This window comes from Geotrypetes seraphini, chromosome 2, assembly GCF_902459505.1.
Source record: "Geotrypetes seraphini chromosome 2, aGeoSer1.1, whole genome shotgun sequence".
NCBI classification, from domain to species: Eukaryota; Metazoa; Chordata; class Amphibia; order Gymnophiona; family Dermophiidae; genus Geotrypetes; species Geotrypetes seraphini.
In genome coordinates this window covers 235,115,892-235,136,960 of record NC_047085.1, presented here as the reverse complement: position 1 = coordinate 235,136,960, position 21,069 = coordinate 235,115,892, and the positions used below count along the sequence as shown (strand labels likewise).

At 44.2% G+C, this 21,069-nt stretch overlaps 1 long non-coding RNA gene across 2 annotated transcripts in view; it reads left to right on the top strand.

Moving 5' to 3' along the window:
• LOC117355999 overlaps window positions 1–21,069 on the top strand; it is a 215,905-nt gene that overhangs the window by 46,417 nt on the left and 148,419 nt on the right. For both annotated transcript variants that reach the window (XR_004538503.1, XR_004538502.1), the window contains exon 2: window positions 6,529–6,641. This is a non-coding gene — a long non-coding RNA (uncharacterized LOC117355999). The remainder of the gene's footprint in view (window positions 1–6,528; window positions 6,642–21,069) is intronic.

Sequence of the window (21,069 nt, the reverse complement as noted above, 5' to 3'; positions counted from 1 at the left end):
AATACAAGGTATCTGCTATGGAGGCAACGTATACCAGCGCTTTTGAAGAAAAAAAAATATCTTAAATACATAGCATATCAATTTCAGTTACCTTTGACTTCAAAAAGGAAGTACCGGTACTCTAAAGGACCATTTTACAAAACTGCGCTAAAAAGTGGCCTACGCTGTTTTTAGTGTTTCCTCTTTCCTGGCCAAACCCTCAGTGCAGTTTTCACACCCCCTAGGAAGCTATTCAGTGATGAAACTAGCTTAAGTTCTTAAACTGTATAACATCATCCACACATGGCCCACGATAACACCAGGCCATGTCTTCCCTCGCAGTGGTGCTGCCTACGAGTGTTACATTTAATTATTTATTAACTGCTTATGTCCCAATTGCAACTGGGGCCAATATCAATAAAATTGCATCAGGGTATGTATTGGATCCTTCCTGAACTCATGGAGAATCTGCCAGATTGGTTGATCTTAGAGAGTCATCTTATGTCCCCATTATGTTTGAGCCACATTTTGAGTATCAAGCTGCCCAGAATATATAAGGGCAATAGTATTCTTTTTTCCACTTGGAACACATTAAAATTTATTAATAACTAGTCTTTAAGCCGTTACATTAACGGGTGCTAGAACATATGTTTGTGTCTGTCTTTATTTCTTTCTCTCTCTCTCCTTAGCCGCTTTCTTTCTTTCTGCCTTTATTTTTCCTTGGCTGTCCTCTGTTCCTTTTTCTTCACCCCCCCTGTCCATCTGCATCTCTTTCCTTCTCTCCCTGTCCAGCAGTAGGCATCCCTTCCTTTTTTATCCCCCTCCTCCTTCTTATCCCTATGATACTCTTACCTTGCTCTGTCCCTGATCAGAGGTTCCCGACAGCCGCCCAGTTGCACCCATTGGAAAAGTTCCCACTGCCGCTTCCCGCACCCCTCCTGACGCGGCTCCCGCTGTCCTTTCTGTCTGTCTGTGTCCCTGGCCCCCTTTGCCTGTCTATCTTTCTGTGTATCTCCCTGCCCCTGTGTCTTTCTTCTTTCTCCCTCTGTCTGTCTGTCCAAAGCAGCATTCCCTCTCCCTCCATTTCCCTCCCCCCCACCAGTTCCCTGTGCAGCAGCATTAGCGTTTTCTCTACCCCCCCCCTTTCCCTTCCCGCGGTCCGGAGTACAAACGTGGTGATTACAGCAGCGTTTGCATCAGTCTCTACACGCTGCTTCGGGTCCTTCTACTGCCCTGATTTACTCTGGCACGTCCCTGATGACATCATCAGAGACGCGGCAGAGCAAATCAGGGCAGTAGAAGGGCCCGAAGCAGCGTGTGAAGACTGATGCACACGCTGCTGGAATCGCCATTCGGGCCCGCGGGAAGAGAAGGGGGTGGGTGTCAAAGGAGGAACGGAGATCGGTGGCGGCAGTTGGAACGGAGATCGTCGTCTGGCTGCGGTCCGGCTTGTGGAGAGCAGGGAGGCTGTGGGGAAGAGAAGGGGGTGGGTGGCAAAGGAGGAACGGAGATCGTCGTCAGCAGGAGGAACGGAGATCGTCGTCTGGCTGCGGTCGGGCTTGTGTAGAGCAGGGAGGCTGTGACGTATTAAGCGAGCAGTTGGTGTCGTAAAACCCGCGCATGCGCACTTGTGTTTTCGCGACGGATCAGGGAACACGTTTTTTTAGTGCGCATGCGCGGCCTATCATTTTACTATATTAGATATAACATCTATTCCAATACAACAATCCACGTGTCAATCCTTATGGTTGAACTCCAAGATTCAAATTTGCGAGTCTAAGATCCTCTGGAAACATTGGCTGCAGGCAGGTATATGTACTTTGGATTATGTGATCTCAAATGAGAAAATGTTAAATTTATTACAACTGCAACAATCATTAGGCATCTCAAAGTCTCAAGCTTTTAAATGGTTGCATTTGAAGCAGGCCATTCAAAATGGGTTCCCTGATTGGCGAAATTTAAAAAATCAGTACAGTTTGCCAGGCCTATGTTTCCAGACATATTTCCAAGGGCATCAGGCCGCCAAGTGGTACAAATTAATATCTATTTAAATAAAACCCCCAAAACAAGCTTAAAAGACATTTGGAGCATTGAGATAAAGCAGCAGATTTCTGCTACTCAATGGCCATGGATTTGGACTTGGAGGATGAGATGTACAGCATTAGCATCTATGAGACAAACCTGGTTCTTTTTGTTACTTAGAATTTTTTGGACCCTTGTTCGTTTGCAAAAATTAGACAGTTCACAATCTAATAGATGCTGGCATTGTCATCTTGAAATAGGGACACTGGATCATTTGTTGTTCTATTGTCCTTTGATACTCAACTTTTGGAAATCAATATGGGGACAAATTAATTTGATACTGGAGTCTTCGATTCCGTTGTCCTATGAGGTGGTAATCTGTGGGACATTGTTGTCAACTAAACCTCAACTAGATATGTATAAAAGCAGGCTCTTTATCATTATGACTGGGATAGCCATACAAATGATTACCAAAAACTGGAAAAATTGAGACAGACTTAATTTTCCCTTTTGGTGGGAAACTTTATGTTTATGTTATAAATATGAAAAAATGAATTCAGAAATATCGTATCATAATAAACTTTAAATTAACATGGGGTCCAATGACGAATTTTGTTAACTCTGATTAGTTGGATAATGCCTTTATTTTGTATTTGATTGCATATCCAGGGAGGGGATAATATATTTTGATGTATTCTTTGATTGTAAGTGCTGTTTATGATATTGATTGTATGCATAATTTAAAGCACTTTGCTTTTGTTCTCGAATTAGGGTGGGAGGGAGGGGGCAAAATATTTTGTAGTATTTTTTTTTGATCGATTGTATGTGCTGTCTATGAAGTTAATTATATCTATATTTTAATGCGCTGTTCTCGAATTGAAAATTACCGTATTTTCACGCAAATAACGCGCACCCGTATAAAACGCGCACACGGGTATAGCGCGCAGAAATCACGCTGATATGCACAAAAACTTTGGTATACCGCGCTCACGGGTATACCGCGCATGCTGCCCGACGCTCCTTTCGCCCGCCCTGACTTTCCGTGCGCTGTCCCGACTCTCCGTTCACCCCCCCTGACTTCCGTGCACTGTCCCCCCTTGAAGGTCTGTCCCCATCCTGAAAGCCTGATGCCCCCCCCCCGACGTCCGATACATCCCTCCCCCCCGAAGGACCGCCGATTCCCCAACAATATCGGGCCAGGAGGGAGCCCAAACCCTCCTGGCCACGGCGACCCCCTAACCCCACCCCGCACTACATTACGGGCAGGAGGGATCCCAGGCCCTCCTGCCCTCGACGCAAACCCCCCTCCCCCCAACGACCGCCCCCCCAGCCGACCCGCGACCACCCTGGCGACCCCCACGACCCCCCCACCCCCCTTCCCCGTACCTTTGGTAGTTGGGCCAGAAGGGAGCCCAAACCCTCCTGGCCACGGCGACCCCCTAACCCCACCCCGCACTACATTACGGGCAGGAGGGATCCCAGGCCCTCCTGCCCTCGACGCAAACCCCCCTCCCCCCCAACGACCGCCCCCCCCCCCAAGAACCTCCGACCGCCCCCCCCAGCCGACCCGCGACCCCCCTGGCGACCCCCCCACCCCCCTTCCCCGTACCTTTGGTAGTTGGCCGGACAGACGGGAGCCAAACCCGCCTGTCCGGCAGGCAGCCAACGAAGGAATGAGGCCGGATTGGCCCATCCATCCTAAAGCTCCGCCTACTGGTGGGGCCTAAGGCGCGTGGGCCAATCAGAATAGGCCCTGGAGCCTTAGGTCCCACCTGGGGGCGCGGCCTGAGGCACATGGTCGGGTTGGGCCCATGTGCCTCAGGCCGCGCCCCCAGGTGGGACCTAAGGCTCCAGGGCCTATTCTGATTGGCCCACGCACCTTAGGCCCCACCAGTAGGCGGAGCTTTAGGATGGATGGGCCAATCCGGCCTCATTCCTTCGTTGGCTGCCTGCCGGACAGGCGGGTTTGGCTCCCGTCTGTCCGGCCAACTACCAAAGGTACGGGGAAGGGGGGTGGGGGGGTCGTGGGGGTCGCCAGGGGGATCGCGGGTCGGCTGGGGGGCGGTCGGAGGTTCTTGGGGGGGGACGGTCGTTGGGGGGGGAGGGGGGTTTGCGTCGAGGGCAGGAGGGCCTGGGATCCCTCCTGCCCGTAATGTAGTGCGGGGTGGGGTTAGGGGGTCGCCGTGGCCAGGAGGGTTTGGGCTCCCTTCTGGCCCGATATTGTCGGGAAGTCGGCGGTCCTTCGGGGTGGGGGTGCGAGTGGTCCTGCCGGGGGGGGGGGATGTATCGGAGGTCGGGGAGTCGGCCGGGCAAGAGGGCTTGGGCTCCCTCTTGCTCCGATCGTGGATGCGGGTGCGGGTGGGAGCGCGTGCGAGCGGTCGTTCGGGGTGGGGGTGCGAGTGGTCCTGCCGGGGGGGGGGATGTATCGGACGTCGGGGAGTCGGCCGGGCAAGAGGGCTTGGGCTCCCTCTTGCTCCGATCGTGGATGCGGGTGCGGGTGGGAGCGCGTGCGAGTGGTCGTTCGGGGTGGGGGTGCGAGTGGTCCTGCTGGGGGGGTGAATCGGGCGGGGTGGGAACTATGTTTTAAAACTTTTGTATACCGCGCTCACGCATATAACGCGCGAGGGGTATGCGCGGTAGGTAAAAACGCGTATAACGCGCGCGTTATATACGTGAAAATACGGTAATAAAGATTTATAAAAAAAATAATAATAAACTTTATTCTTGTATACCGCCCTGCTGTAAGTTCCTAGCGGTTCACATAAAAAGGACTGTACTATCAGTGAAGCATACAAACAAGTATCAGAGAATGCATCTAGTTTCATAAGTAATCAAACAATTTTGTCTTTAGTGTCTTCCTAAAAGAGTGATAAGAATGAGCATGGAAAATCCAAGTTTCCAAGTTTATTATAAGATTTGATAAATCGCCTATTCCAGGTTCTAAGCGATGTACATCTATAAATTACAAAGTTAGGGTAAACATACAAACTTTAAGAGGACTCGACCAAGAATTAATTTTTCCTGCCTGGAAAGCAAACGTCCTTTCTAAGAATCTCTTAAATTGAACAGCTTTTAAAGATGGATACATAAACATATTTTTGTTTCGGGTATTCCTATTGGAATTATACAATTTAAACTGAGAGGAGAGTTAATCTGGAGTCAAACCAAATAGCGCTTTGAAACAAATACAGCCAAATTTAAACAAGATTCTTGCCTTGAAAGATAGCCAATGAAGCCAATGGTAGAAAGGTCTCACATGGTCAAACTTTTTCAGCCCGAAAATCAGGTGAACTGCCGTGTTTTGTATTATGCGCAATCTATTACAGATCTTTTTTTGAGACCCCAAATAAATGATGTTACAATAATCAAGGACAGACAAAATTGAGGCCTGAACTACTAGTCTAAACGACGTTGCGCCAAAATATTTTTTAATTGTTTGAAGTTTCCAAAGAATTGCAAAGCATTTTTTAATCAACTGGTCAGAATGATCATCTAAGGAAAGTTGACGAGCTACTGTTACGCCTAAGAATTTAATGGAAGTTGCTAGTGTAAAATTTTTACCATTAATTTGAAGAACTTTATCAGTAATTTTATCTGTAGGACTTGCAAGAAAAAAACTTTGTTTTTTCCGGATTAAGCTTGAACTTAAACCGCATCATCCAGTGTTCTATTTGGGTCAAAATAAAGGAAATCTGGTTATCAAGTCAGTTGTAACTGCTGTCATTGGAATCAGTATGGTAATATTATCAGCATAGATATGAAATTTAACTTTTAAACTATGCAACAAATTCGCCAAAGAGATAAGGTTAAATATTAAATAAAGCAGGAGATAAAGGAGAACCCTGTGGTACGCCACAGGGATTATTTCATGTAGGTGAGTATTTACCAGTGCTATAAACCTGATAAGATCTATTTTGTAGAAATCCCAGGGTAGGCAATTCCGGTCCTCGAGAGCCGGAGCCAGGTCAAGTTTTCAGGATATCCACAATGAATATGTATGAGATGGATTTGCATGTACTGCCTCCTTGAGATGAAAATCTATCTCATACATATTTATTGTGGATATCCTGAAAACCTGACCTGGCTCCAGCTCTCGAGGACCGGAATTGCCTACCCCTGCCTTAAACCATTTCCAAACATTCCCTGAAACTCCAATCACATTTCTTCCCCCTCCCTGTTCCAGCTGCAATCTCCTCCTCTCAACCTAAGTGCTGGAAACCCTCTACCTCCCCTTCCAAACACCCTGCAATTCTTACTCCCTAACCCTCAGCACTTAAACTAACCTGTTTTTAACACCCCCATCTTTAATTACTCCTAGCAGGTGAACTAGACTCATCTAATGTCATCTTCCACCAGCTCACTCTGGTGTTTTCTTTATTCACAGCCAAGCCAAACGATACCACAGTTTCTGCTTTGACCCAAGAGTCAGAGATAAACAACTCAAAACCCTGATTGATGTTTGTCAACATTTGCTTATTTCTGATCTGAAGAACCCACTCTCTCTGATGTCATTTCCTGTTTCCTCAGGGGTGGAACACTGTATAAAGAAGACGCTGGAGCTGGCTGCCAGGCAGGCAGCATATCAGAATGGCTGCCACCATTGACCTCTAGATAGCATGTGATTAATGAAGGTAGAACAGGTAAGAGGGAAGGAGAGCTACTGGATGGGAAAGGGGGAGACTGGAAAAAAGAACTACCAGACCGAGTGAAGGCGGGGGAAGGAGAACTGCTAGACTGGGGAAACCGGCATTGGAAAGGAAGGAGAGCTGTCAAGGGGTGGGGGAGCACACTTTGAATTTGCACAGGAGATAGGTAGCAACAGCAGCAAAAGGCAGTGCGACTGGAGCGGTGGCAGAAGGCAGTTGGCTGTACAAGGCACTGGCGAACTGTCTGTCATGCTGCTCTCTGAAACATGCCACCTGAGGCCACTGCCTCAGTTGGCCTCATTATAGGGCCACTCCTGCATAGTGCAGTATAACCCCTGCTCCAGTCAACTCATGTCCCCAGGAAGGTTCAAAGAAGAGCGACCAAGATGACAAAGGGGATGGAACTCCTCTTAACCCTTTCAGGACCAAGGGACATATTTGTCCCATAACTTTAAAATCCTATAAATTTTGATTGGGATAGTCTACAGTTCTAAATTTGATATGTACGGATTCCATATGATACTGCCTTTATGTAAACAAACTGATTCCGACATTCATTCATTAGCGTCGTTGCTAGATTGACGAGAAGATTCACTTGCCACACTGTCCATAAGCCAGAAGTGTGATTTTTTTAAATAAAAATAATGATATTTCACAAAAAAAATCAATTTTTTGGCATCTGCAAGCCCTTTTTACCATAAAAATGTCGTCAAAACCACAAAAATTGGCCTACGATCCTTATGGTCCTGAAAGGGTTAAATGAAGAAAGACAAAAAGGTTAAGGCTCTTCAGCTTGGAAAAGAGATGGCTGAGAAGAGATATGATTGAAGTCTACAAAATCCTGAGTGGAGTAAAATGGGTACAAGTGGATCGATTTTTCACTCCTTCAAAAATTACAAAGACTAGGGGACACTCAATGAAGTTACAGGGAAATACTTTTAAAATCAATAGGAGGAAATATTTTTTCACTCAGAGAATAGTTAAGCTCTTGCTGATTTTAAGAACAAGTTGCTGGTTTTAAGAAAGGTTTGGACAAATTCCTGGAGGAAGTGTCCATAATCTGCTATTAAGATTATGCAATGCAATGTTGCTACTTTTTGGGTTTTGGCCAGGTACTAGTGACCTGGATTGGCCACCGTGAGAACGGACTACTCGGCTTGATGGACCATTGGTCTGACCTGGTAAGTCTATTCTTATGTTCTTAAGATTACATGCAGTCTTGCTGCCATTTGCACTTACGATATGCATATGCATTCAGCTGCACAGTTTTATAAAAGCCCTATTTCACATGTAAAACTAGCTTTCACACCAAAAAAAAGCTTTGCATTTTTTTTCAAATGGCTTTCTCTAAATTAGCCCGTTAAAGTAAATTGCTTTGGCGCTCTGTAAAAAGCAGTGCATCAAACGATTAAACTTATTTTGGATGCAGTACTAATTTATTTGGCTTCAATTACATTTTTATAAGTTGGTTTATTGTATGTGATGAATAGCTCCTGACTACACTTAAGCAGAACTTTTATTAAAGAATCCATCTTCTGCTTTCAGAAAATGGTTGCGCTCACAAGGTCTGTATTTTCTAGATCTCGCTGGGACCAGGAAAGAGAGGCCATTGTCAAAGGGAAAACCATTGCTCCAAAAAAGTGCACCTGCAAATTAAGTACAAAAAACTGCTGAGATCACCCACTACCCAATCAGGGACAGACACAGAAGAACAAATTGAACAGTTTATTACAAAAAAAGGGAAACAAAAGAGAACTGAAAAAAAGCTGTAATCAGCAGAATAGAGATTATGCAATCAGGGCCAGCACAACCATTAGGCATGAGTAGGCAGTTGCCAAGGGTTGCAGCTTCTTGGGGGGGGGGGGGGTGCCAAAAAGAAGCTGTAGTCAAAGTCAAACATTAGGTCATGACAATTACACAAACTCAAAGAATATAGTAACGTAGTAAATGGCGGCAGATAAAGACCCGAGTGGTCTATCCGGTCTGCCCAAAAATACATGCTCTATAAATTAATTTAGTTTTAGTGGTCCTTTTTCTTCGATATTTCTGGTCCAGGATCTCAGAGCCCTGCCCAGCAATGTGCTTAGGTTCCATCTACTGGAGTCTTCATCAAAGCTCACTCCAGCCCATCTTAACCATCCCAGCCATCGAAATCCTCCCCAGTCCCTCCTCAACTGAATAGTCCATATACGGGACACAGGCCGTGCAAGACTGCCCAGTACTGGCCTTAGTTCTTTCAATGTATACCCATTATTTTTACCAGAATGGAGGGTGGGTAATTTTCAAATAGCACTAGATTTATTTGGAAAGGGTGTATTGAGGAAATCACGAGAGGCCTCAGTTTAATTGGGTGGGGGTCAAGGCTAAAGATTTACTTAAGGTGCTTAATATCATTTCATCTGCCCTGTATGAAATAAATCCTGCCTAATCAAAGTTGATGTAAACAATCCATTACCTAGGAAAGCTCTGGAAACAGCCCGTCCACAGGATAATATCCAGACATGGCATATGATCTGGTAGATTGTGCTGCTTGGTCTGGATTGATATTTCTGATAAATTCTGGGCCAAGTCTCTCTGGAGCTAGTGCTGCAGAATCAAACCTCATCCAGGTCATTGACTTCTTGTCCAGTAACCATGCAGGATGCTATGACCTTACAACTCTGAAGATAACTGGGGACATGCTGTTTGAGCCTCTCCAGAGCTCTCCAGAGCTTGGCTTGAATTATAGATTTTGATGGGAGGAGGATCTTTCCGGACAAAACAAGGAATCACCGTGCACATAATAACTTTCGCCATAGTCAGCAAAGCGAGTCATAAAGAAAATCAGAATTCTTGATGCAAAAATTCATGCTCTATAATGGTAAACATTTTCAGATTTTAATAATGCAAAGGTTTACAGTTCTTTCAATTTTTAATTCAGTATAAGCTCAGATTGTAAAATCCCAAACAGATGGTGTACCAGAATCATTATATTGTGCTGTAGGATATCCATGATGGAAAGATATCTCAGCTAGTCATCTTATCTCTTCATTTATATGACACATTTCAGTAACCATTACTTTTATTTGAAGTCATGAAGGTCCCAAGCTGGAAATGAACCCTGTTCTACACACTCCCTAGCACCCCTTCCCCCTGAATTGTACCATGACGACCACAAGGGAGACAATGGATGGGGTTGAGTTTTGAACACAATACACTGGTGATAAGGGACAAGGACCTCAGGGACCTTTTAAAGCCATAGAGATGAACAAATCAGGCTATAAATATAAAGGTCGAGCCTCAATCGTTGGTCCGATCCCCAGTGTTTAAATGAATTTAATGGAATTCACTAATTCAAGGGCTCCTTTTACAAAGCCGTGCTAGCAGGTTTAACAAAGGGCTGTGGAGTCGGAGTCGAGGAGTCGGAGGAAATTTCGGGTACCTGGAGTCGGAGTCAGAAGTACAAAAAACTGAGGAGTCGGAGTCGGAACATTTATCTACCGACTCCATTTTTGAACTTGGCATACCAATCACGAGCGATTCTTTCAGCTATAGCACCCACTATATACACAGCACAAATGTTGCGAGCAGCTTCTGCGGCCTTAGAACCTTGATTAAAAGCAAAAAGAAGGTGGTGTCGAAAATGCTCATTTCTCTCAACTTGACATTCCATTTTAACGATCTGAAAATGAACCAGTGCTGTGGAGTCGGAGTCGAGGAGTTGGAGTCGGAGGAAATTTCGGGTACCTGGAGTCGGAGTCTGAAGTACAAAAAACTGAGGAGTCGGAGTCGGAACATTTATCTACCGACTCCACAGCCCTGGTTTAACGCATGTGACTTTTCATCACATGCTAACCCCCGCGCTGGCCGAAAAACTACCAGCTGCTCAAGAGGAGGCGGTAGCGGCTAGCATGTCTGGCGATTTAGCGCGCACTATTATGCGCGTTAAACTGCCAGCGCGGCTTAGTAAAAGGAGCCCCAAGTGAAATTTAAATTCAATTTAGTGACATTCAACTAAACGTTAAGCTGAAAGAACAAAAGAGATAGTGCTCAATGTTTAAATGCACTTATCTTTCTGAATCGCCCCGTTCATAAGGCAGCACTCAATATTAAATCCCAACGGGGGCATCTGTTTCACCCAATTAATTAGGGCTTCATCAGGAGGTCCGTGCCCCTTACATCAGGTGCCCCTAAATACATAACTGACCTTTTCTTCTTCTCAGCCAACAGACACAAGAGAAGCTCACGTTCCAATTTCGTTTCCCCCCCAGTTCGAGGTTGTAAACTGAAAAAACACCATGAACATCTTCTCTCGCACCAAGCAGCATCATGGGGTAAAGACCTAGAACAATTGCTTTCGCCTACTACTTATGGGGAATTTAGGAAACGTCTGAAAACACACTTGTTCCTAAAGCATCTAGACAACTGATCCTCTCTTCTCTCTCCCCTCTATAGCAATTAACTTGTCCTTTTGATCTCTCTCTCCTCAACAATGAATTTCCTGTCCTATTAATTCTCTTTCTTCCTCCCCTCTTAAAGTCAATTCAATTTGTTACCTTTGCTTAATCTTCTGTAAACCGCATAGAACTTCACGGTATTGCGGTATATAAGCTGTTATTATTATTATTATTATCAGGTTTGAATTCTCACCAGTGTATTGTGTCTCACTTGTGTTTACACTGGGAGTTGCAATTTTGTATTGTTGAGTTTTGAACACCCATTTTCCATGTGCCCTATGCAGCCTTACCATCCACAAGGTCCGTGGGGCAAGGGCAGGATTAACCAATAGGCCAAGTAGGCACGTGCCTAGGGCCAAAATGGTCAGGGGGGCCCAATGAAGGAGGGCATCAACATTGTTTTTTCCAAATGGCAATGGGCCCCTCCAGCATCGATCGGCAACACGGGCCCGATCCCGATTGGCACCCTCCCCCCCCCCCATCGACGGAAAGTAAGACAAGCTAGCAATGCGGGTAAGGTTTCAATGAGGTATCAATGAGCATATAGAAAAAATAATCTGATGAGATCAAGCCAGCATGGTTTCTGTAAAGGCCGATCATGCCAGACGAATCTACTCCATTTCTTTGAGGGGATAAGTAAACAATTGGACCAAGGTGACCCCGTAGACATCGTATATCTAGATTTCCAAAAAGCCTTCGACAAGGTGCCCCATGAACGCCTACTGAAGAAACTGTGGAGTCACGGGGTGGAAGGGGACGTGCACAGATGGATCAAAAATTGGCTGGCGGACAGGAAGCAGAGGGTAGGAGTAAAGGGGCACTACTCTGACTGGATAGGGGTCACAAGTGGTGTTCCGCAGGGGTCAGTGCTGGGACCACTGTTGTTCAATATATTTATTAATGATCTAGAAACGGGGACAAAGTGCGAAGTTATCAAGTTCGCGGATGACACAAAACTCTCCAGAACGGTCAGAACTGTTGAGGAATGCAAAGACCTGCAGAGCGACCTGAACAAACTGAGTGAGTGGGCAAAAAAATGGCAGATGAGCTTCAATGTGGAGAAATGTAAGGTCTTGCACATAGGGAAGGGGAACTCCAGGTACAGCTATACGATGGGAGGGAGGGTACTCGGGGAAGGCAGCCAAGAAAAAGATCTGGGGGTATTGGTGGATAACACAATGAAGCCGGAGGCGCAATGTGCAGCGGCCTCAAAAAAAGCGAGCAGAATGCTGGGCATTATCAAAAAGGGTATCACTACCAGAACGAAGGAAGTTATCCTGCCACTGTATCGAGCAATGGTGCGCCCACATCTGGAATACTGCGTCCAATACTGGTCACCATACCTCAAGAAGGACATGGCAATACTCAAGAGGGTCCAGAGGAGAGCAACGAGGATGATAAAGGGTATGGAGAACCTCTCATATGCCGAACAGTTAGACAGGCTGGGGCTCTTTACCCTGGAAAAGCGGAGACTGAGAGGGGACATGATACAGAGTTATAAAATCATGAAAGGCATAGAGAAGGTGGAGAGGACAGATTCTTTAAACTAGCAGGGGCAACTAAAACAAGAGGTCACTCAGAAAAACTGAGAGGAGACAGATTCAAAACGAATGCAAGAAAGTTCTTCTTCACTCAACGGGTGGTAGACACCTGGAACGCGCTTCCCGGAGAGGTGATAAGCCAGAGTACAATTCTGGGGTTCAAAAAGGGACTGGATGACTTCCTGGAAGCGAAGGGAATAACGGGGTACAGATAGAGGTTTACCTCACAGGACACTGAGCAAATAGGGTATGGACTTTTTAGGTTAGGTAGGGAACATTTTCAGGTCATGGACCTGGAGGGCCGCCGTGGGAACGGACTGCCGGGCGCGATGGACCCCTGGTCTGACCCGGCAGAGGCAATGCTTATGTTCTTATGTAAGAAAAGTAACGGGAACTGTAATTGTGCAACTGGTGCTGCTTGCCCGAAACTTCCCTTTTACGCAGCTTCCTGTTTCCACCTGGGCAAATGGTAGGGTGGGGCAGGGCAGGGGGGCTCAGTGTACTTGGGTGTCTAGGGGCCCTCAACGAATTAATCCTGCCCTGCGTGGGGATACCCTGTTTTAAGATGTGGTCCTCTGGGACTGCTTAAAAGGACATTTTAAAATATCCTAATACAGAAAGTTTGTCTCTTGAGAATATATATTATGTCCCTAGAGGTTCTAAAGTTGTAACAGGAGAAGGAACTGTAGACATGCATTTTCTTCTGATAGTTTGGATATTTCACAGTTTCTAGAATCTTCTCAAGATATATTTATTTGTTTAATTCGATTTGTATCAAGGAGCATAGAGCGGGATAAATGAGCCACTCTTATTAGTTAATTTTCAAACTGAGTCTAAAAAGAAAGCTATTTTGAAACTGTGTTTCGCTAGGAAACAAATTCTTTTCTGTTGTCAGGAAATCATTGTTTTCCCAGATGTGGCCAGACAAATTCAATATCATAGGAAATCATTACTTCAGCTCTAGGAACTACATTTTTCTTAAGATTTCCTTGTAAATATCTGTTCATGTATGGATCCTGCCCATTTGGAATAATTTATTTTGGACACATCTGTTCTTAAATTTAATGTAAATTAGAAGATTGTCCTAGTGGAAGAGTTTTTAGGGAGACAATTATTAAGATTTTCTATTAATTCTTGTTCTTAGCTTTACTGTACTTAAATTTTAGCCCACATGGATTGACAGTGAGTTGTGCAAAATAGTCTTTAACTTGCTAATCAATACCAAAATAATAACATGTTCACAATTTAAAAAAAATAATAATAATCTGTCATATTCTTTAAACTGCCATTGTTCATTTAATGCTGGCAAATGCTTTGGTAAACAATACACTCTCCCAGTTTCCTAAATGTGACTATATTAAATGTAGATTTGAAGCTGGTTCCATAGCAATGGGCCGACAATTGAAAAAGAGCCCTTAGGAGGGGGTGCTGGAAAGTTCTCAGCCCAACCAACCAACTTCCTAAATTCTGAGCATTATTTTGCCACTGTAGCTGAAACATGTGTCATCTTGTTTTGTTAAGTGCCAAATTGCAGAAACAAAATTCTATGTTTTTAATAGTGTTTCAGATCATTGATTGAATCATATCCACGTCATTTGCCCTTGACCCGATTGTGGGTCCAGATGTGGATCCAGCAATCACTCCAGATCAGTGATCTTTGCAGCCAATCCATACCTCCGGGGAAGAGACAGGGACAGGAAGAGCAGTTGTGGGAAAGGCCCAGGCCTGTACTGAGGCCTGTGCCAGGCTTAAAACGTTGTTGCATGCTTGCAAAATGATGCAGGTATGTGGTGATATCATTGGTGACATAATGCATGCTTGTGTGTTAGAGGAGGCAGGCCCAAAGGCTCCAGGAGAGTCCCAGAGCTGTTTAAAACACCAGTGATTTAGATTTTAATGGTGGCAGGAGATTGGGTAAGGCCCTGGAGAAGGAAGACAAAGAGGTAGGGTTACCATATGGCTTCAGAAAAAAGAGGACGGATTAAGACATCCGAGTTTTACTTCTATTGAAACTAATGGAAGTAGGATGTCTCAATCCGTCCTCTTTTTTCTGGAGCCATATGGTAACCCTGGAGACGTGAATCACTCAATAGTGAATTCCAACACATATTGATTTATGACTCCGAAGATGCAGGGTGAACAGAGGGGCTGCTGTGGTGCCTGAAAATGGTGTTTTTATGACACCAAAACCCAAGGCATGCCCAGTAATGAAAAAGGAGACTGGCAAGGAGACCAACTCCTAAATAAAATTCTAAAAAAATAAAATTTATTAATTTTAAACTGTTTCTTGTGGCCATCTAAGGTGCTAGGAGTCCCTTGAGAGCAACTGTGTATTTGCTGCTTGCAAAAATATTTCTGGAACTCATAAATTGTAAAAATTGCTCAGAGTTAAAAATAAAATTCCTGCAAGTTAAGGTTTGCAATATTTTGATGAAATAGTAATTCTGAGTGGGGTTTTTTATTTATTTATTTTATTTATAAATTTTCAATTATACATTCAAGATGAACTTGTACAGAAAAAGGATTAATGACAAGAAATATAAAATTATATCCATCAAAACCAAAATAAGAAATATTTAACATAAATCTTCTCAAGTCCTCAAATAGATCCAAAATGTAATTCAAGAGTGAGTTTTAATAAGAAAAAGAAATATTCCTTTGAGAAATCATTTAGCTATCGAAGAGTAAGGGCATCTATATTCCATTAAGCACTCTCCTTCTCCAGATGAGATAGAGACAGGAATGTCGTCAGTTGGAGAGGTTCAAAGAAAACAATCCTCTGAGTTTTATAATGAATTACACACTTGCAAGGATGATGAAGAAAAAAGGTGGCCCCTAAAGCCAAAACACCAGGTTTTAACAACAAAAATTATCTTCTATGCTTTCGTGTATCCCTTGCTAAATCTGGAAAGATTTGTATCTTATAACCTAGGAATTCTTTTTGCCTGTTTTTATAGAACATTCTCAGAAGCCAACTTTTTTCGGGAGTAAATGCTACAGTAAAGTGGCTGGGACAGACATTTCTCTATCAGATGTTTCCAAAAAAGTTGATATATTCATAGGTTCTTGATTTGTTACATGTTGATTGTCCTGTATCTTACTCAGAAGGTAGTAAACTTGTGTAAATGGTGGTAATGAAACCTCAGGAATTTCCAATATTTCTAAAAGATAGTGTTTCAGCATTTCTCTCTGAGTTGTCATAACAACCCTAGGGAAATTAATCAATCTTAGATTATTGTTCCTGGAGAAGTTCTCCAATGATTCAAATTTCCTTCTTAAACTTATATTATCCTTAATTAATGTCTCTTGTATTTTTTTTTTCTATCCTGTGTCTTCTTGGAGCTTATATATTGAAGATTTAGAGGCATCAATATCTTGTTTTAAATTTCTAATATCATTATCATGTTTCTTAATTTTCCCTTCTTATTGTTGGGACTGAGTGTTAAAGTTCTTGCCCGGATTAGTAATCAGGTTCCACAAGGATTCTAAAGTGACTTCATGGGGTTTTTGAGGTAAGGAAAATTGTAAGTTCAGTTCAATCTGCTCACCAACTGGTGTCTTTCCCTGTCTCTGCTCCAGCTGGGAAGGTCCTGTTCCCGTTGTTGTCAGGGCAGGATTAACCAATAGGCCAAGTAGGCACGTGTCTAGGGCCCGAAGTTGTCAGGGGGACCCGATGAAACAGAGGACTCGTTTTTTTTTTTTTTCCCCTTAGCAACGCGGGCCCCCCCTGAGAGTTTCTGCAAGGTCCCACGATGACTGCGTCTGCCGGCTCTGCTCAGTGAAGAGGTAAGTGACGTCTGAGGGGTTGGATCGGCAGACGCAGTCATCGTGGGACCTTGCAGCAACTCTTTGCATCTGCTGGTCTACCCCCTCTAACGTCGAGGTTAGTTGATGGCGATGCCGGGGGAGGGCGGTGTTGTCAATCCCCCAGGGAAAGATCGGCAGCGCTGCCGATCTTTCCCGGGGGGGCCCAGCACTGCCGATCTTTCCCAGGGGGCCTGTGTTGCCAAGGAAAAAAGAAACACTTCAGCGGGCCCCCTCTGACCTAGAAGGGTGGTGGAGGGAGAGGACGGGAGCAGGATGGTGGAAGGAGAGAAAGGGGCAGATGCTGATGGAATTGGTGTGCAGGGGAAGGGGAGAGAGATAAGGGGATGGATACTGGATGGAATTGGGTTGGAGGGAAAGAAAGGCGGCTTATGCTGATGGAAGTGGGGGGAAGGGATAGGAGAGAATGAAATTCCAGACCATGGGGGTGTGGGTGTGGGAGAGGGAAGAGAAGGGAAGAAGAGGAGAGGCGAGAGATACCAGACCATTGGAGGAGGGAATGGAAGAAGATGGATTCCAGACCAATGGGAGTGAAGGGAAAGATGGAAGGGGGAAGCATACAGTTTCTGGAAGTGGCACAGAAGGACAGAAGATGAAAGGAAAAGAGTGACAAGAAGATGAGAAGAGCTGAAACCAGACAAGACAAAGGTATAAAAAAATTTTCTATTTATTTTTTTGCTTTAGGAGACATGCATTACTGTTTCTGTGGTGTTGCATTGTATGCAGAATCCAGCATCTTGGTGGATTTATTTAACCTTTGTCTACGTATTTCTATTTTATCCCCCTTTTACAAAACTGTAGAGCATTTTTTTAGCGCTGGCTGTGGCTAAAAACCATACAACAGTTTTGTAAAAGGGGGGAGAGGTTAGTGTGTGATTACTTATTCCATATTAGGCAAAAGTGTTTTCTGTGATCTGTTTGTGTGAAAGACATGGTTTTTTGTTAGCATTGACTAGCCTTGTTTGTTGAAATGCATCGGGCATGGTTCTTGGGAGCACCTTGAATTAACCTGATTTGAATCTCCTTATTTTCTGCCAATCTTCTTTTGTTTCACGTTGGATTCTATGGTGGTCTACTTGCCTTGTTGTTTCATTGCAAATTAACATACATGGAGTGGAACGTACTAGAGGAGTTACATATTTAGTTGTTTATACATACATACATATGGGTTACAGTTGGTTACATCAACCACTGTAACCCATACGTGAGGCAGTTGAGAGGCGTTGTAAACTTGGTTATTAATATAGACTTATATTTCGGATAGTATTACTTCTTTACAAATATTTGAACACTTTCATATATGCATGGAAAGGGTTCAGAGTTAAATTCCTGGGTAAGTAGGTGGGAAGAGAAGGAAGGGGGATTTGTTCAGAAATGTTTGGGGGTTGCATAGAAGAAAAACTGTGCACTGGTATACTAATCTTTGTTTGTTTTGAATTTTTTAAAAAAAGAAATACAAGTGGAAATAAAGAAGTAAAGAAGAAAACAGATAAATGGGGGTGGGGCATGGGTGGGGCAGGGCCAGGGAGGCCCAGTGTACTTGTGTGCCTAGGGGCCCTTGAAAAATTAATCCTGCCCTAGTTGTCTAATCCCCACTTTCCATGTTCAGGCTCCCTTGGAAAAATTGGGAACTTGAGCTCCTGCTCTCCGACTCGATCTCTCTGCCTCTGAGAGAGTGTTCTCCGCCTCCCGGAAGCACCCCCTACCGCAGAGAGTAGTGGTGTGAGGCTGTGGGGGTGGTGTTCTTGCGTCGGGGCTCAGCGTTGTTTCAAGCCCCAAGGAGACCACAGTGCTCCTGCTTCTTCTTTTCAGCATTTGCCCCAAGAATAAAGTTCTCCAGGTAAATTATTGACAAGTTCACCGGACGTTCTCTCCGTTAGCTTATGCTGCCGCCATCGTGGATCACCTGGTCCGACTTCCAGTAATTCTGAGTGTTAGCGCAGCTGAATTGTTTAAGTAGTTTCAAAAAACGAAGGCTTTTAAGTTTAAAATATTTAAAATTACAGTTGAAATGTATGAAGGTTCCTGAGCATTTGCATGAAGCCTTCTGATTAGCTGCACAAGTTGGAAAGGAACTTTGTTGCTTGTGACAGTTGGGAGAGAACTGAAAAGATAAGTTTATGCTGTGTGTTCTGTGTGCGAGAGAGTATTGTGTGGGGAAGAGTCAAATATTTGAGAATGAAAATAAATAAATTGCTGAGTGTTTGAAAAAAAGGAAATCTTGTGAAACAAGTTAGAAGCTTTTTTTTAGAATTTTTGGAAGAAAATAAGTCTTCAGGTGTATTGAAGGCAAACCTGATTGGAAAAATTAAATTCCTAGTAGCTGTATATTAAACTAAGGGAACAAAATTATATTGAAAAGAATATTGCTTTTGGTAGAGACATAAAGGTTCCTTTCTTGTTATAAAGAGAGAAAAGTCTGTAACTAACCCCCCCTCCCTTTGCATAACTGCGAAAGCAGTTTTTAGCGCAGGCCAGTGTGCTGAGTGCTCTGCGTTGCTCCCGATGCTCATATGAACTCTATTGGTCTGCACTAAAAACTTTTGTAAAAAGGGGGGGGGGTGTTAAATAGCAGCTCGTTATGGTTTATCTTGCTGGAGGGTTAAATAGCGCAGAGCATTCAGCACGACGGCCTGTGCTAAAAATTGCTTTCGCAGTTATGCAAAGGGGAGAGGGGGGTTAGTTACAGACTTTTCTCTTTATAAAAAGAAAATCTTACATTTCTAAAAAAAATACTGATTTTTATGCGTATCTATGAGTGGGTAAAAGACCAGAGGTGATGAGAGGAGGCAGTTTTTAAAACTGAAGTTTTACTACTGAAACGCACTCATTTTATTTGGTATGAATGTATTCTGGGTGAAAGTTGTTGTCTGAGCCAACTGAAAACATCTGAAGAAGTTCAGAAGAGGATCCTGTTCTCTTGTAGCTATAATAGGAAAAGAAAGTCAGTCAGGGAAATAATTGTGTTTTCTTTTACTGTGTTTAGTCAAACAGTATACAGGTATCCAGAGCAGGCAGGCTTATATCACAAGAAGCATACGCTTAGGGAGGTAGATTCTCTCCAATTGTTCAAACTGGGCAGGCGGCACTCTTTAATCCCACATACAATATAAGTATACAACAAAACATCTAAGAAAAGTGGATTTATTATGACCATAGCGTTGCACTACTTACACACGTTAAACACAGTTTACAGCATCTTGCAATTACATACATGAATGCAACTTACACTATAAAGCAGGGGTGTCCAATCTGCAGCCCGAGGGCCGCATGCGGACCCGTGAAGTATTTTGTGCAGCCCCGGTTGAGGGCGATGCAGTGTTTTCCTCTGCTGCCCCCGGGTGTTTACCGTCTTGCCGGCTCCCTCTGTCTTGCTGCAGCGTTTGCGCGGCCCGAGAAACAGTTTTTTCGGCCAATGCGGCCCAGGGAAGCCAAAAGGTTGGACACCCCTGCTATAAAGCAATTACATATATGAATCCTTGTAACAATTCTATCTAGATCATTTCAGGGCAGGGTGCCTAGCCTTTCGAGTCGCACAGTTCCCACTATTTTCTGCCTTGCCAGATGAAGCACAATTTCTGCCCTGCCTGAACATAGACTGCATAAATGCCAATGCACTACCATCACTTCTGTCATCAGGGGTTGCCGTAACAGCAGATTCTCCTCCTTAACCATTGACTCCTTTTCTTGTTGCCTTCAGCCCCCCTTCCCCCATTCCATCAAAGTCTGAGGTAGGCACTGCTGTTTCTCTGGCACTGGTCCCCCTCTGTAGAACAGGGGGACTGCCCCAGGTCATCTTCAACATCCATGTCACTGCTAGCATGTGACAAAACAACTTGACATTTGACCACTGTTAACCTTGATTTCATCAAAACATACTGCTGTGTGCTCTATCAGGCTAGAAACCCCCGCTTAATGCTGCAACGTGACCCCTATCTCCCTTAAATCTGGATGGGTGGGTGGGAGAGAGCAGTTGGAGATGCAGGCAAAATGGAGACTGTGCAATTGCCAACTCCCCTCTTCATGCTCCTAGTCTCCACCCTTGACACTAGTGCTGCCCGATTCAGGAAAAAAAATTTTGATTTGATTCAGGCTTTTGAATTGGTTTTTCGATTTGATTCGATTTGATTTTCCTGCCCTATTGGGTGTTTTTTTTTTAACATCCTGGAGGGTTTATTTACAGCCTCTTCACCCCCTTTGCCTTCTCCTAACCACACTGGCACTGTGGTGTAAACAAAATAAACAAACAAAAAAGACTTTTCCTCTCTCTGTTAAATCCTAGCTCACGTTTGTGGTCTAACACCAGCTCTGGCAGGATACACGTTTCAAATCTGACATTAAAATCACAAAACAGAAAATAAAATTAATTTTTTGTTGTCTGGTCATTATTCAAATTTTGTTGGTCCCAGGCTCTGGTTGTCTTCTGATAACTTGCTTGCCTTCTTTCTTCTTTCGCTCTGCTAACCATCCATCTTCCATCTCTGTCCTCCCCTTCCGTTTCTCTTCCCTCCCCAGGAGGTCTGGCATCTTTCCTTTTTTTAGTCTCCCTCCACAGATCCACATTTTCTTAACTACCCTTTCATCCAGCATCTCGCCTTCCTTCCTCACCACCCCAGGGTC